At 50.7% G+C, this 14,055-nt stretch overlaps 1 long non-coding RNA gene across 9 annotated transcripts in view; it reads left to right on the plus strand.

The window, feature by feature from the left end:
- The window catches only part of LOC123581137, a 156,714-nt gene that overhangs the window by 5,131 nt on the left and 137,528 nt on the right, over positions 1-14,055 (plus strand). The gene's annotated exons all lie outside the window — the stretch shown is intronic.

The raw sequence follows: 14,055 nt of genomic DNA on the forward strand, positions 1-14,055 counted from the left end.
GCTTTTAGCCTTTCCCTCCATGCTGTCCTTTCAAAAATTTATCATACTTATAATATTGGAATTTTTAACAATGGCAGAAATGTATCACTTTAGCTGTTCTCCCTGGACAAATCTTTCATAGAGTGTGAGAGGGATGCATGGGTTTCTACCAATGTAGACAGATATAAAGGAAAACTTTACAAAATAACAGTGGCTCCAGCAAGTGTCAAGCTTGCTTTCTCTCAGACAGAAAAAGATTGGAAGCAGGCTGCTCAGGGTGATGGTCAACGGGCAGCTAGTTCATTCATCTCTCTTTTCTGTTATCATTAGCATCGACTTCCTTCCTCAAAGTTATCACTTGGTTTTAATATGGCTGCTGGAGCTCCAGCCATCGCCTCTGCATTCCACATAGGAGGAAAGAGGAAAGTGGAGGGATAAAAAGCTAAGCATTCTAGACATCAGGCTCCTTTAAAGAGCTTTCCCAGAACCCCCAACTAACCCTTTCTGCCTACATCTTTTATTGGCCACTGTTTCTGTACGGCAGCCAGAGGAATATAGCTTTTTAATTGGGAACATTGCTGCCCCTGACAACGTAAGGGTTGTTGACAACACAGGAAGTAAAGGAGAATGGATATAGGACAGACAACAAGCAGTCTCCACAACAGAGTGCGCCAGAAGACAGCTAGATTTATGCTTTACGGCATTTAGCTCCTCTGGGACCAGGGTCTACTTTGTGAAATAACCACATTGGGCTCATCAGAACTATCAGGAGGAGACTGGCTTCAAGAGCCCCGAACAACTTGGAGCGGGGCATTCAACGGGACAGAAATCGCTTGCTTTTTGTATTAGAGTCACATAAGATTTCTTTTCATGCCTGCATTAGCAAATATTTACCATTTCCCCAATAAAATAAAGATAATTCGAACACTGCTTTGTTTCCTGAGTGCTTGCTCGGTGCCGGGCGCTGTTCTGGATGCTTTGCAAATATGACCTTACTTAAGTTCGCACAGACCTGTGTGTGGCAGATCACCATTATTGTCCCCATCAAGCAGACGAGGAATCTGGGACACGGAAGGGTTAGGGGTGATGGCAAAATTACACCGTTAGTAAGGAATGGAGCTTGGCTTTGAACCCAGCAGTCTGGTTCTGTGACCCAGGGATGCGGAGGTGAAGCGGGCAGACCAGGTCTTTCCCATTTGTCTTTCTGGTGAAATAGACATGAGCCCAATAATGTCAGGCTGCTGTCAGTGCCCCAGCGGAAGGGCGCAGGGAGGTGGGGCGCCCTCACGTCTCGCAGCACCTCCTGCCTGGAGGGAACTCAGTCCAAGCTGAGCGTTCTTTCCCCCACAGAGCACATACCAGGAATCTCAGCTATGTCTGGGTTCATGACTCACCCCCTCCCTCGCAGCCAGCTTTTCCAGAGTCAGCTCCTGAGTCAGGACCACGCCCTTCCAGCCCCGAGGATACAGACGGGGCTTCATCCAGGCTGGGCTTCAAAGCTTCGGCAGCGGTCCAGCAAAGAGCAGAATGGCCCAAGTAGAAAAGTTTCGGTTCCAAGGACACGCGGTGTATTCACATAATTCAACCTGCGCGAAGGCCAGAGAAGGTGAGCCTGTCACACCCTCGGCTCCACACGACCCCGTTATCTGGTGGCACAACCAGGGCCACGAGGATGCCTGAGAACAAGATGGATTTTTCGGTAAGGGGCGTCTGCTTAATTCTACCTCGGACCAAGTCCCCTCCTGTGTTTTGCTTGGCACCGTCCGAGAGCCTTACTCCGTGCCTCCATTTTCCTCCTCCAGCTCCTTTACAGACAGACAGATGGACTGGCCAATGAAACACACAGGCTGTGGTGGGTAGTGGGGATTTTAGGAAAGCTCCTTAAAGGAGCATCTAAGAGGCTTAACGTTTTGTCCCCCACTTCCCTCCGTCCTCCTGTGTGGAATGCAGAGGTGATGGCTGGACCTCCAGCAGCCTCCTTGAAGTCAGAAGACAACTTGGAGAAAGCAAGCCAGTGCTAACGACGGCAGAGCGGGCAGATAGTCACAAGGCTTTGCCTGGAGATGTAACTATTTTTGGAGCGGGTTTACCTGCATGATGCAGAGGGAGGTATGAGAAATCACTGCTGAAATTCAATCTGTAGGTCAACCAGGAGGGTCTGTGGGGTGCCAGTTCCCTTTGTATGGAGCTGTCTTTTATGCCTCTGGTATAAGGAATGAGGAAGGACTCAGGGCTGCATCCCGGGTTATGGACTTTAGTGACCCCTTCCTCATGTGAGAACGTACGATGACCGTCTTGGTATAAAGATGAATGTCATGCAAACGGGATTCATTGTTATGTATTCATATTCACTATGTTCAGGTTTTTCTTCTGATTTTGAAATAAACGGAAACGTTTGATTTGCAAGAGTATTATGCAGAGGGTGGCCCTGGGAGGGCAGAGGGCAACCACAGGAGGGCCTCCAGAGAAGGGAGCATGGGGGCTGGTCCCTGGAGGGGCGCCTCTGGATGGCGGGTGGCCCCGAGCAGCCTCTCTGCAGACGGCAGGTACGCCCGGCTTCTCCTGGGGTCTTGATGAGCCTCAGCGGCCACGACACTCCTGTAACCTCTGGAAATGATACTGAGGATTTTCAGAGCAGATATGTCCTTCCTGTGCCACCTTTCCCATCATCCCTCATCTCCCCTATAATTTCTCTGCGTGTCCAGTTGTCCTGTTCAGTGGGAGGAATTTCGGTCTACAGGGCTAAGATATCAAAAATCTAACGCTCCCTTATTCCTGAAGTCTCTACATTATATCAGATCTGCTTTGCACTCATGCTGCCGCTGTGTTACCCCCTCAACCTGGCTGAGGGCACATTCAGATTTGGTCATTCTTGGGGATCTCTGTCCCAATGCTCCTGGCATCATCACACAGCCTCAGGGCTGTGAGGTGCCAGAAAACCGGAGCGGGGCAATCTGCGATCCGAGGTGGTCACCACAATTCCCACTCGACACCTAAGACCCAGCACCTGTGGGGCTGCGGAGTTGATTGGGGGCCCCTGCTCCAGCTGGAGGGGCCCTCACGACCTGGTTGTCTGTCCCTGAATTTGGGCCCTTTCTGGAAACGTGCCCCTGCTTTCCTGACCATGGTGTGAGCTCCCAGCCCGTGCAGCTGAGGAGTATCTGGTGGGGGGCCCCCCTCTACATGCCTCGTCCTGTCCGCTAACTGCTGCTGGGCCTCTCGTAACTTGGAGCCCCCCATCTTGGTGTGGGGGGGGGGTTGGTAAGAAAGAACAGTGATGGCAGGGCACCCTCGAAGGACCAGGGAACAGCACTGTCCAACCGAACTTTCTGTGATGATGGAATGTTCTAGATCAGTGTTCACATGTAGCCACAAGCCACCACGTGTGGCTACTGAGCATTTGCAAAGGGGCCAATGCGACTGAGGAATTGGACTTAAACTTCTATTTTATTTTGATTAGTTTCAGATTTCAATGCCCAAATGGCCACATGTGGCTAGTGGCTGCCATATTGGAAAGCCCAAATCTAGATCTGGGCAGCTTTGAAAGATGGGCCATCACCCTGAGGACAGGGCGAAGGGGTGAAGTTGAGTCTGGCTCTCAGTCAGTCCTCAGCGAGGTGAAGAGCTTCTGGGCCAGGAACTATGGGCCAGGCAGGTAGGGGGTCCCATGTTTCTGCCACCAGTGCCACTAGGGCAAGCCTTGTCCCCCCTTCTGGGCATAAAACCTGAGTTGGGCCTTCAAGGTCTCCAGTGGCCCAGAAGAATGACCTGCCCAGCAGGTAGCCCAGGCTGGGCACCTGATATCTAGAGCATTTCTGCCAGTTGTGTTGATGGTTTCTTCAGGCCTCACCTGAGGCCCACACGACAGACGGTCCCGGCTTGTGGTACTTGATCCTGCACATTCCTGTCTGGGGAGATGCATCCTCATTTTTGTCTGCGTGGAGCTGTTCCAGGGACTGACCAGAGTGGCCTAAGGGAAGCCTCAGGCTTGGTTCCTGTCACTGTCATTCTACAAGTCCCCAAGACGTGTCTTTTGACTCTTTCAGCTTTTTAAGGGAGAAGGATTAGCCCATATTCAGCCACGACAGACTGGAAACACGCAAGCAGCCGGGAGATACGGTGAATGGGCGGGAGATCACACACTCAGGCCCCAGGCCTGTGCCCCTCCTCCCCTCTGCCCTGTTCCACTGCAGCATCACAGCACAGCAAAATGATGTTCCCCCATGGTGCCCCTGAAGTCACCCCCAAATTCCAGGACTTTGCTTCCGGCCACTCCCCTAGGCACGGTGCTGTGTGTTCTATTCCACGGACCATCTGTCAGCGGGGCGGCCACGAGCCACCCGGATGAAGCCAGCTCAGCTCTGCCAGCTTCTCGCTGCCCAGCGCCCATGCCTGCCGGTCTCAGTCTCTTAACCTGTGAAATGGGAATATAGGAGTCACTGCCACAGAGGGCTGTTGTGAGGATGAAAAGGGTCAGTGCCTGAAGAAGTCTTAGCAAAGTGCTGCCCACAGTAGGTGTTCCAGCAGGAGCTGTTGTTATTGGAATTGCTGCCTCTTTGCTGTTTGTTCCCGACCAGAGACTCCTTTCTCTGGGCCCCGGATCTCCACCCAGCAGTGGTCCATCCACTCCAACTGGGGCATCCGGGGAATCCCATCATCCTGCCTCCATGTTTCATTTTCTCCAGGCCCCGGGCAGCATGAGCTGTATTATCTTAGAGCTCGGGAGACTGATTCGATTGTCCAGACCTTCAGTACTCATCGAGTGTGTATTGAGACCTATGGAGGCAGGGGATGAGCAAATGTGGTTGCTAGAAGGGCTGCTGGAGGGAGGTGCAGGTGGTGTAGGCCACGGGCCCCTCATGTATGGGGGGGTGGGTCCCTCGAAGGGTCCCTCCATTTGAGTGAAGATCTGAAAGGAGTCCGTTTGTGCATTTTTGTGTTGCTTTGTTTTCTCTGCATGGATAGGGCAGCTAGGGTAGGTCCCTGGCTCCCCCTGGCTAGCTGTGTGACCACAAGTGAGTCACCAAGCATCTCTGATGGTCTGTGGTGACCATCATGAGGTGACCCACCATGGTGAGTGCTCAACAACCCAACTTGGAGCCACCATCGTTAACAGGACACTCTTCACTGTTCATCAGGAGTTCTCCAGAGTCAAAGGGTGCTGCTCACCACAGCAGTCCCTCTATGTGAGCCCCAAGAGGGGCCATTTAATCTATACTAAAACCCCTTCTTTCCTTCCGGAGACAGCCCGGCCCATCCCTGCAAAGCACCCACTGAGAAGATATTCCATAAATAATCCAAAGCTTGTTTTCTGGTATTTCCACATTTTGGACCTCCCTCTGCCCCCCGAAGCCATTCGGTCATATCCGTGGCCATAATTATGGTCCTAATTCAGCACATTCGGTAACATTCCCTGAGCAATTATTCTGTCCCAGAAACAGCTGAATAATACCACGAGCCCCGGCTTCTTCCACGATGAGCCCTTCCAGCTGCGTGGCTGTCGCCGCTGTGTTCAAGCTCTCCCTTCTTTCCGAGGTTCCTGAATGTGTGCGCTGAGGTGTTCGGCAACCTTGACCCCATGCTGCCCTTCTGGTCACGGATGGCAGTGTTTGGCGTCCCACCCTCAGATGAGTACAATGACCGCCCTTGTCCTGGATGCTAGGCTGAGGTTTGGGGCCAACCCATCCATCAGCCCCCACACTGCACTTGTAGTCGGCTTGCCTCCCTGCCTCTTTGTGTGGGGCGTGTGCAAAGCCACATCTCCCTCGTTTTGCACTTGGGTACTGACTTCTTTGTTGGTCTCTTAATTTATTTTTTAGCCCAAGTAGAACTTTACATTATCCTTGGTTGAATCTTCTAGAATTGGCCCATATAGTCTCTAACATGAAATGTGAAGCTTTACGTCATCTGCAAGTTAGAGAGGTGTTTCTCTTACGTCTTTGCCAGAAGACTGTTTGGATCCGTGTAGACCAAGAGCAGAGAAGGGCAGCACTCCACTAGCGACTGTCTTCAAGGTTGCCATTCTGGGGCACCTCAAGGACCGCTCACCTTGCTGTGCAAGGTTTCACCGATGCTGACGATAGATGGCGAAACATGTCATATAATCAAATGTGTGATGGGACCCCGTTGACAAACGGGGCAGGTACTGATAATTTAGACACTCAGCCAGACTTCTCCTGATGGGTAGCCTTACCTCTTTCTGTCTCATTCCCTCCTCCCCCATCCTCACATCCTGGCAGGTTTTGGCGAGGACAGCTAACCCTGGGGTCTGCTGTTGGATGCCAGCAGTTCACCAGCAGTTAAATCTAGAACATTTAAACGCTCAGTTGTTGGGGGATTGTTGCTTTAGTTGGTTATGCATAGTCACATCCTCAGGGGTTGTGGGTTGAATGCATTCGGTTCCAGATATGTGTGAGATACGCCTTTCAGCTAGGCCACTGAGCCCGGCCTGACACATGGGTGGCTGTCTCTGTGTGGCGGTCCCTTTGAAGTCCCCAGAAGTGCCTGCTCTGGGGAGGGGAGAGGAGAGACGCAGAATGAATACAGACTGCCACCCAGCAGCACAAGAGGTGACTGCAAACCAGAATGCTCCGGGTGAGAAAGTGAGCCACCCAGTCACTGTCTCACCTTCCCAAAGTGGGTATCACGTGCTCTGTGTTCACTGACTGAGTCCGTCACCAGGGGCACTTGGACAGAATGGAAGCAATCACTCGAGAGAGGCCAGATTACACCGTCTTTTGGAAGTGCTGCCCCCCTCAGCTCATGCCCCCCTCCCCTTGCCCTCTGGTTGCCAGAATTATTGGAATCTTCCAACTCTCATTTCTACCACTCTGTGAACACGAAGAGCCAGTGGCAAGAGACGGACTTCTTATTCAAATGGAAATTGTTCTCCAAGTTTCAGGAAAGAGAGAGTTCCAGAACTTTCTGAGCCAACAGATTCCAAAGATCATTACAGTTACTCGGTGCTCTGCTGGTAGAAAAGGGGAGCCCCCTGGTTCTCATGTTGGAGGTTTTAATTTATATCTTGTGCAGGACTTAGGGGAGATTAACCATGCGGCTTAAACCGTAGGTAGTAAATCAATTCGATTTTGAAAGGGCCTCCTGGCAGCAGCAGGGGATGGAGAAACGAATATTTATGGAGCATCTCCCATAGGCCCCGTGTATGCTGGCTGCTTTCTATCCATTATCTTGTTCAACCCCCATATCCATCCCACGAGGGCTGGCAACTATTCGCCCATATTGCAGACGAGCAGACTGAAGTTCTTGAGAGTTTCAGGGTGCACAGCTCAAGGCAGAGCCAGAATTCCCACCAGCCTCCCCCAAAACACCACGAACCTCTCAGCGGGCCAGATGTCAGGCCTCGTGCGGCATTCTATTTCCCAGGACCACATCCAGATTAAAGCCTTTGCGGATGGTTCAAATAAATCCTTCCCAAAATGGAGGACGACTTTTTTTTTGGAACCTGAGCAGCTCTCGCACGACCTCAAGGAATCTTGCTGGCAACTCTGTGATTAGTCGTGGGGGGGGGGGGGGCACCCTCCCGCCAGGGGCACCTTGAGGGACTCACCTGGAAAAGGGCCCTCATCGAAGGTGACACCGACTTTCAGCTGGTTCTTTTTGAGGTCATATGGATGTCTCTTTTAATCCGCAAAAGTGACCAGGGAATAGAGTTTCCAGCTTTAATTAATTTCTTGAATAAGGTTCAAAAGTGAAAGTAATTAAGAAGGGGTCTGGTGAAAAGCGCCCTCGCCCCACTTCTCCTACTCAGTTGCCATTGACCTCTCCTCTGAAACCCTTCTGTTCGTTGTTTACCTGTCCGGAGTTTCTTTATGCAAATGCAAGCAAGTAGTTGAATGAATCTTTTTCTTTTCTTTCCTACTTTCCATAAAAACTAGCACAATCGTTTTTACTGTTAAACCACTCTTGGGTTCTCGAGAACACCAGGTTGTATGTTCCCTGCATTTGGGGCTGCTGAATTTCAGAGCTAGTGGGGTGGTCACGCTTCCCCGTCTCCAGTGTCCTGAGGGGAGGCATGCGCTTGTCCAGGCATTCGAGGGACAGGCGGGCACGCAGGGAAGGCACCGTGTTCGAGCTCCTGTCCCTAGCAAAGCCCCAGGGGGCCAGAGCGGTGAGGGCCATCGTGGGGGCTCTGAGATGCGCTCTAATGGCCTGGGACCCCATTCCCCGGGGTGGCGATCTGGCAACTAGCCAAGGGCCAAAAGTGAGTGGTGACTTGGCCGCCCTGTGTTCCATGAGGGTCCCGGGTCCCCACAGTCAGCCTGGCACCAAATTGTATTTATAAAAGACACGGAGGAGATGATGGAGATCGAGAGCTGAAAAAAAAAATCCATCTCAGAATTCTTTTAAACAATTCCCTCCCCTCCCCCCTCACCAGTGACAGCGTGTGCTCTCACTACGCCATGAGGCACCCAAGCGGCCACGGCTGACGTTTCACAGCGCCTTCTCTGGGCCAGGCACTGTTCCAAGTGTCACGGAGTAACCCTCAGTGATGATCTCCATTTTTCAGGGAGGAAGCTGGGCCTGTGGTCACTTAGCTAACAAGTTGGGGAGCCAGAGTTCAGGCCAGACAGCCAGCCGCCCAGCCACAGCTGGTTTCTCACGGCAGCTCCTGGGCCCAGGAGGCTTCCTGGATTTTACTCTCAGGGCACCCACGGGGTTGAAAGACAGAAGACAGCACAGAGCCCAGGGGGGCCGGACGTCCTCACTGAGGCACGACAGACAGCCTTGGGCCCCTGTCTGGGCGGCCTCGCTTCTTTCGGAGGACTGGCTGGCCAGTAGCCTCCTTGAGAGGCACATCCTGACCAGGACCGTCTCCACCGGCAGCAGCATTTTGAGCTGTATGGAATTCTACACTTTTAACAACCTTTAATTTAACTCTTAGGGTAGACATCGACACTGACAGGAAAGAAAGCACATGTGTTTTTAAGAAGGCAATTTATTTTCAGGGGAGAGAGTTTGGGGGGAAACACTGGCAGGAGAAATAGCAGAGACTGTGAGTAGAGATCCAGACTCTGTGAGTCATCATTCAAGGCCTCTGTGTGTGTTACGGGCTGAATCGTGTCTCCCCGAAATTCACATGTTGAAGCCCTACCCACCCCCCCCACCCCCCGCCGGCCCCGAGTAACTCAGAATGAGACCTTATTTGGAAATGGTGTCATTGTAGACATAATTAAAGATGAGCTCATCGTGGAGGAGGGTGGCCCCTTTTCCAACATGGGTGGTGTCCTTACAAGAGGGGGACATTTGGACACAGACGGGCACACACGGAGGATGTCAGGTAGAGACTGCAGTGGTTCTGCCATAAACCAGGGAAGCTGGGAGGGAGGCTGGGGTCCGATTCCCTCCCTGGCGCCTTCAGCGGGAGTGTGGCCCTGCCAGGGCTCGGGCTTCTTGCCGGCCGAACTACTGGACGCATTTCTGTGGTTTGAGTTTATGGTAGTTTGTTACAGCAGCTCAAAGAAACTAAAACGGTGCACATGCTTCCAGATGCGGAAGGAGGCTGCTGGGAGCCGGTTTCCACCCCAGGTCCAGCCCAGCCTGTTCCCGGGCGGTCCTGCTTTATCTAAACAACTGGGACGTTCTCGCTTTGTTTTAACTTTTCCTGAACTGCGGAAACGCGGAGGTCCAAAAGCAGAATTTGGTCTTTACGTGAGCTTTTTCAGAAGGGGGCGGTGGGTGGGGTGGGGGGAGAAAAAGAAAGAGCCACGACATCTTCATAGGTGACGGGATCCATGCTCTGGTGGGCCGTACGACGTGTCCCCAGGCAGGGCCGGCTTCCCGGCCACGGAATCCACGTGAGCGGAGCTCGGTCTAACCTCACTCCGAGGACCTCCCCCACCAGCAATCAGCAATCGGAACTTTCACCCGCGTTGTGTCTCTTCCCAGTCCTTTCCCTTCCACCAATGTTCACACGCATCCCTCCAAGTTACAACTTACGGAGCAAGCAGGGAGGCTCCTGAGGGCCGGGAAGTCACACTTTCCGTGGGGACTTTTCGCCGTGTTTCCTAGTTATTGAACAAGGGCGACTGTGAGCCTGACACAACCGTGGCTTTGACAAGCAGTTCAGAAAAACAGGAACCGCCAATTCATGAGAACTTAAAGAAAAAAATAGTTTAAAGAACTGAGAAATTGCCACATTATAGTGAAAGAATGTCAGGTTTTGGAAATGACAGAAACGAGCAATTTTCACCTCGAAAACCTGGTGGAGTCGGTTACACAAGACGTAACCACACACAAACACGAGCATTTCTTATAATATAAGGGCATTTACAGTCAAGAGTATTTCATGGAAAGTTATTTTAGTAGCAAGGGTAGCCTTCAGCAATGAGTACTCGTCAAGAGAGTGAAACCCTGACTTCAAAGTCAGGAGGCAGCGTCTGAGTACACTCGCAGGGTGCACCGGGGACCGGGGGACTGGGCCCAGCCAGGGGTTCGAGGCGGCTGGAGGCGTTGAGTCTCTGCTCCCACGTGTGCTGGCTGGGATCCCCTTGTGACCCGGCAGGGCACACCCCCACTGCTGGGGCCCCTGGGTCACTGCAGTTGGCTCTAAGAGCCAGCTTGAAAATTTGTCAATAATTCTTTTATTGTAAAATTGAGAGCATTATTTGCTGCAGGGAAAATGGCATGCAAGCTTGTGACTGTGGGATGTAAACAGCCTATTACCTTAAGGTAGTATTTGAAGAAAATATAAATGCACCAGGTGGAAAGTGCCCAAAGGGTGGAGGTGCCGTGTGACTGCCCCGGGGCAGAGAGAGGGCTCGGCTGGGACCCGGGTGGCGGTGCTTGGTCAGCCGTCCGGACACCAGGTGCGGGACCGTAGAACAAGCAACTGGGATGAGGGTACTCACCCTCAGGTCCCCCCGCAGAGCAGCCTGCTGGTCCCACTCAGGCTCGTTTTCTTCCAGCGTTGCCTGGGCAATCCATCACATAATTAAAGTTTCTTCAAACTGTCGAATGCTACAGTTCACGTGGGACTCTTTGCCCCAAATTTGTGGTCACCTTACTTTGCAGCTACATACAACTGGTATCTCTTCAGAAGGCTCTGCCTCTGGGGGTGGACTTAAAAGTGGCCCTCCCTGGGGCACCTGGCTGGCTCAGTCGGGGGAGCTCTCGACTCTTGATCTCAGGGTTGTAAGTTCGAGCCTCACGGTGGGTGTAGAGATGACTTAAAAATAAAATCTTCACATCTTGCCGGAGAAAGACAAATGCCATATGATTTCACTCATCTGTGGGATTTAAGAAAACAAATGAGCAAAGGGGGATAAGAAGAGAGAGAGGCAAACCAAGAAACAGGCTCTTAACTCCAGAGAACAAACTGGCGAGTACCAGAGGGGAGATGGGTGGGGGGATGGGTTAAATAGGTGATGGGGGTTAAGGGGTGCACTTGTGATGGATGCAAGTGTTGAAATCATTCTATTGTACACTTGAAACTGATATTGCACTGTATGTTTAACTAGAATGTCAATAAAAACTTAAAATAAAAAATAAATAAATAAAATAAAACAAAACAAAATAAAATCTTCAAAAAAAAAAATGTTGCCCTCCCTGCTGAAGAGTTTTAGGGCGTAAATCCAACAAAACAGTAACCATGCCCTGAAAGAAAATGGAAAGGATTAAACTCTGCCTCCAGAAGTACTCATTTTATTTTTTTTTAAGTTTTTTTTTAATGTTTTTTAATGTATTTTTGAGACGGAGAGAGACAGAGCATGATCAGGGGAGGGGCAGAGAGAGGGGGAGACACAGAATCCGAAGCAGGCTCCAGGCTCCGAGCCGTCAGCGCAGAGCCCGACGCGGGGCTCGAACTCACAGAGTGTGAGATCGTGACCTGAGCCGAAGTCGGACGCTCAACCGACTGAGCCACCCAGGGGCCCCTAGAAGTACTGATTTTAAAAACAGATACAGGGGCACCTGGGTGGCTCAGTCGGTTGAGCGTCCGACTTCGGCTCAGGTCACGATCTCACTGTCAGTGAGTTCGAGCCCCACGTCGGGCTCTGGGCTGATGGCTCAGAGCCTGGAGCCTGCTTCCATTCTGTGTCTCCCCCTCTCTCTGCCCCTCCCCCGTTCATGCTCTGTCTCTCTCTGCCTCAAAAATAAATAAAACGTTAAAAAAAAATTTAAAAAAAAAGATACATAAATCGGGGCGCCTGGGTGGTTCATATGGTTAAGTGGCAGACTCTTGCTTTCCGCTCAGGTCATGATCTCACGGTACATGAGATCAAGCCCCACATCAGGCTCTGTGCTGACAGCAGGGAGCGTGCTTGGGATTCTCTCTGTTCTTCCTTCTCTGCCCCTCCCCTGCTCTCTAAATAAATAACTAAATAAATAAACATTTTTTTTAAAAAGATGAAAAACACGAATACGTAAATTAGCGGATTGTGCTGGGGGGAGCTGGTTTAAAGAAGGGCTGTGGCCTACTCATGACTCTTTCATAAGTTGCTTTGCTCTCGTTCCTTTTTTTTTTTTAAACTCGAGGGGAGAAGACCCTCTATGTGGCCGAGCAGAACACTGCGCATTTAGGTGCTTCCACATTAGAGCTCCCGGGAGACCCCTCCCCAAGGGGCTCCCCCATGGTTAGTCCAGGCCTGTCCTCACAGCTGGACCGAGTCCCAGACTGCACGGCAGCAATGATGTTCTCACTGTCTCTCGCTTTTTTTTTTTAATTTAATTTTCAATTTTTTTAACTAAAAAAAAAAAAAAAAAAAATTGGTTATACCTTTCTTTCAGCCTGTTCATATTCTTTGTCTCCTCTTCCTCTCTCCCTTCCTTCCTTCTTTCTTTTCCTTCATTTTTGGTTGTTGTTCTTTTTTTTTTTTTTAAGTTTATTTATTTTAGAAAGGGAGAGTGCAAGTAGGGAAGGGGCAGAGAGAGAGGAAGACAGAATCCGAAGCAGGCTCTGTACTGACAGTGGGGCTTGAACTCATGAACCATGAGATCATGACCTGAGCCTAAGTCGGATGCTTAACTAGCTAAACCACCCAGGCACCCCTGGTTGTTGTTCTACAAGAGCTCTTCTCATATTCTGGGTCTTAAACCATTGAAATATATGCTGCAAATTATTTCTCCCAGTCCGTTGTTTGACCTTTTACTTTGCTTACCGTGTCTTATATTTTACAGAAATATTTAATTTTTTTTTTCAACGTTTATTTATTTTTTTGGGGGGGACAGAGAGAGACAGAGCATGAACGGGGGAGGGGCAGAGAGAGAGGGAGACACAGAATCGGAAACAGGCTCCAGGCTCTGAGCCATCAGCCCAGAGCCCGACGCGGGGCTCGAACTCCCGGACCGCGAGATCGTGACCTGAGCTGAAGTCGGACGCTTAACCGACTGCACCACCCAGGCACCCCAGAAATATTTAATTTTTAGGTAATCCAATCTGTTATTATTTTGTGGACACCCAGGTTTTGGCTTGCTTAGAAAGTCTACTCCCACCCCTAGATTACAAAACTATTCTCACATACTTTTTTTTTTTCTTGTGGCATTTTATAATTTTATCTTTCTGGTTTAAAATACCAAGTTCATGGGGTTTTATTTTCCTTTACATCTTGAAGAAGAGGTATCCAGTCTTTCTTTAAATGGATAGCAGTTTTTCCTAGTACCATTTATTAGGCAGCCTACTTTGTCCTGCTGAAAATATTTTAAAGGATTTCTTTGAAGTTTATTTATTTTTGAGAGAGAGAGAGAGAGAGAGAGAGAGAGGGAGAAAGCCCACATGAGGGAGGGGCAGAGACAGAGAGGGAGAGAGAGAATCCCAAGCAGGCCCTGTGCTGTCAGAGCAGAGCCCAACACGGGGCTCGATCTCATGAACCACGAGATCATGACCTGAGCCAAAATCAAGAGTCGGACGCTTAACCAACACCCAAGCACTGCCCCCCTTGCTGAAAATATTTTAAGTTTATGGGTTTGGTATTGGGGGACATAAATGGGGGAAAGGAGGCAATTTTGGTTGGTATGCAGAAGTCAGCGGGTTGGCTGGGCCTTGGAGCTGAGGGATGGAAAGAAAGTGTAGAGATTTCGGGGAATAGGACATAGGAACGGGAGGGGTCAGGGTGGATAACC

Source organism: Leopardus geoffroyi, chromosome A3 (assembly GCF_018350155.1).
Source record: "Leopardus geoffroyi isolate Oge1 chromosome A3, O.geoffroyi_Oge1_pat1.0, whole genome shotgun sequence".
Lineage (NCBI taxonomy): Eukaryota > Metazoa > Chordata > Mammalia > Carnivora > Felidae > Leopardus > Leopardus geoffroyi.